Genomic DNA, 3628 nt, shown 5'->3' on the forward strand with positions numbered 1-3628 from the left:
AAAGCAGTCCCTTCTGCACAGTAAAACAAAATGAACTTCACCTATGTCTTCTCATTATATTATGATGTTCCAGTTTTGCCATACACAAATCCAGCCACTCCACTTTAGACTAGTTTACCCTATTTACACTAGGGAAGTTATTTCTAATGCACTTCATTAACACTGCTGTGAAAACTTTTTTTAAAACTTTTTTTATAAACCTGTATGCAGGTAGAAAACAAGACCAAAGAAGAATTGGAATTTTCTGGGCTGGACACATTTGTTATGTTTCTTTGCTTAAAATATCTTTGTTTCTGATCATTCTTGATTTCTTTTTAAAGACTTTGTCTTAAATAAGAATTTTGCATTTTACATCATGTTTAATCCAATTTCTATCAAGTATTAGATTTCTCAGCTCATATTTGAGAGACAATACTTCTTACATTGCTGAATACTCATGTGATTTGTATAAGTAGAAGAATTTAAATTATCATATAGTATAGCAAAACAAATAACTGTGATTAAGTGGTAGTTCAGCCTAGAAGGAGAACATACAGAAGACTGTTGAGTAAAATATATTAATATGTTATATGAATACACACTAAACAAGACTAGAAGATAAAAGTGTCATCCACTACCTCTCACATTTCTTTAGTATTTATTTTCCCATTTATTTGCTAGCCTTATACTTACTGACCATGTAATGAAAAAAACCTACTTGTGTTTTAAACTTATTCCTGTTTATTTAATAAGAAAGTCAGTACCTGGTGATTTCATAGTCATGCAACTAAATAATCCTTAAGAGTATGGAAAGTGTGTATTGAAAGATTACCTACATGCTGTCTCAGCTAAGTCACCACACATACTTCAGATAGTCATCAAGGTCAGCCACATTCCTGGCTCATGCAGCAAACCAAACACAGCCCTACACAGTGAGTAAGAAATACAACCACACATCGTAACCTCCAACAAAGGGCTTGTAACAGAAATAGAAGTCCTAATCAAGAGGACACATGAGTTATAATGTTCACATTTAGCCTGTTTCTCAATTATGGAGATTTGCTCAGGTGTGGATTTGAGTTGGTCCTCTGCATTATGTCCTATTTGGCAGTGAGCAGGGCTTGCAAGCCCAGTGTATTTCACAGTATGGATTAGAGTTTCACTGGGAGTCACAAAAGGATCCAGTAAAGGCTATGCAGTGTTAGAACTGCTTGGACTGATGCACACAATCTAACCTCAGCCAGCAACAGTAAGAACAAATACTACTCTTTCCTATGATCTCTCCAAGCTATAGCTGTAGAAGGCATGATTCTTGAAGAATGCTGGACATACACATAAATGCTTTGCACACCTAAATTTTCTACTGCTGCATCTGAGCAAGTACACAGAGTAATGCCCTTCTGCAGAGAACACATACACTTGAGTTTTTGAAAGTAGTCCCTATATTGTTCTGATGGCCAAAATCCTTTAGTGAAAGGAAGCAATCCTGCTGACAACAAAATTTATAACTTAACTGGATGTTTTATGATAGGCAAACAAACAGGTTGTGAATGCAATACAAATTGTTCAAAAGAAATAGAACAGAGAAGATAGTAACTTTATAATACTATTGACCTTACAGCAAATACACACCTTTATTGTGTTTTTAACTAATACCACACGTGAACACAAATATAAGCTGTACTGCAACTGAAGATACTATCTTCAGCAACCAGAACTAAGATAATGTGGATAGAATACTAGGCAAAGTCAAACAGAGGCAATAGCCTTTAACTGGCCAAATGAAACTGGAAAAGATGGGAAAAGTTCACAAACCTTGGGCATGTACGTTTGTCAGAAGGCTGATATTTCATGGAAGGCTTATCTAGACTTTCCAACTAGACTAATCTCCTGGAAAATACTATCATTTCAAAACGTGGCTATTTACATCCCTCATCCAGCTCCTCTTGAGCCTTTTTTTTGCTTTTTTGTTCTACAAAGAGCTTGATCTCAATGTTGCAAACTTTTTGGGACATAATACTTTCAGGAAAGCCATTCGAAATTTAACATGACAAAGAGGGTAGAGAAATGGATTCAGAGAGGAATTGATCCACAAAAGCCAAAAGGTTGCTTCATACAGGGAATTATGGACACAAGTTCCCTGGCAGGCCCCACGAATAATCATTAGCAAAGAGTATGGAGCCCAGCAAATGGCAAATACACACACAATTATGGCAAGTGACTTTGCAATTTTCTTGTCCTGCTGCAGTTTTGACTTGGTCCTTGCACAGAAAGAAACAGAAAAGTCATTTTCTGGAGTTACAGAATTGCCTCTGGATGGAGATAAGCAGTCAGTTACCAAAGAATCTTTCTTTGGTTTCATGGAGGAAGAAACACTGTCCTCTGCTTCAGATGGAGGAGAAGATGCTCCTAATCTTGGCAAGAAGCAAAATCTCCAGGACAGGCTGCTGCTCCTTGGTGGTTCACAGTCCTGCACGCTGCCATGCCGCTGGCGCCTCTGGATGTTGTGGAAGATGTGCATGTTGAAGTAGGCCACCAGGAGCAGTGGCACAAAGAACTCCAGGGTGGATGCACACAGGAGGAAGTACCAGTTGTAGTAGAACTCGGCATAGCACTGATCTGCTGCTACCACACTGTGTCCAGCCACGTGCTCCCAAAAGAGGATTGCGGGGCAGTAGAGGAGAAAGGCTAAGATCCAGATGGCCACCATCTTGATGGCAGGGTTGGAAGTTATTCCCTGCTGGGCTCTGTAAGATACCTGAGAGGAAAAAAGGAAGAGAAAGGTCAGACTTGTAGAGACACATTTTGGAACCAGGAGAAGCAGCAGGAGACAAACTCATCAGAGTGCTTGGTAATTATGAGCTGTAGCTGCGCCGATCAGCCAAAGCTCACCCCAGTGTGTTTAATTCACTGGTGTCAACATAGCATAGGGTTGTCTTTCTATAGGTTACTGTAACTGTGTGTGTGCCCTGCTCCAGGGGATGAAACATGATCATCCATCAGTACCTAGGAATTTCATAGGATTAGTTTGAGACACTTATTGTCTGAATAAAGTAATTAGTACTTTATAGTTCTTCAGAGCATGACTCCCATTCACTGGCACTTGCACTGCTTTTTACAGCATTTTACAAACCAATAATGCTATATGTGTCACAGCTACCAACAGTCTATGTGGCACATAAATTTAACACCCTCCTTTCAGAAAATTGGTTATTGCACAATTCATGAGGGTATAGAAATAGATTCCAGCTCTGCAATGTAGCCCTTAGCTGATGAAAATACAAAATCTCCCCTTTTCTTCCTTCTCCCACTCCAAGGCCAGAACATACTTTTCGCTATATGTGGCAGAATGGGCAGATATATTGTAGTTCACATCCTGCTCCACCCCTTTCATATGATGATAGGGTGAATGTGTAATTCTGGAATCTTAGACATACAATTGAAAACAAAAGTTTGAGTTAATGCCACTAAAACTATCATGTAGATGTCCATGGGTCTTAATTACATTTGTGCAAGTGCTCTGAATTTTGCACCTTGTAAATGCTGAGTCTTTGGCTCTCTAGTATAACATTCTTACATGCCAAATATTTTGATGTTTGATTTCCCAGATTGTTCCATAAAATAAAATACAATAAAATTTATTTAAAAG

The 3628-nt window shown here is 38.6% G+C and overlaps 1 pseudogene; it reads right to left on the bottom strand.

The window, feature by feature from the left end:
• Nucleotides 1-1951: 1951 nt before the first annotated feature.
• On the bottom strand, nt 1952-2737 carry LOC103799812 (annotated as a pseudogene).
• Between the last annotated feature and the right edge of the window lie 891 nt (nt 2738-3628).

The sequence above is a fragment of the Acanthisitta chloris genome, unplaced genomic scaffold, assembly GCF_000695815.1.
Source record: "Acanthisitta chloris isolate BGI_N310 unplaced genomic scaffold, ASM69581v1 scaffold9293, whole genome shotgun sequence".
Lineage (NCBI taxonomy): Eukaryota > Metazoa > Chordata > Aves > Passeriformes > Acanthisittidae > Acanthisitta > Acanthisitta chloris.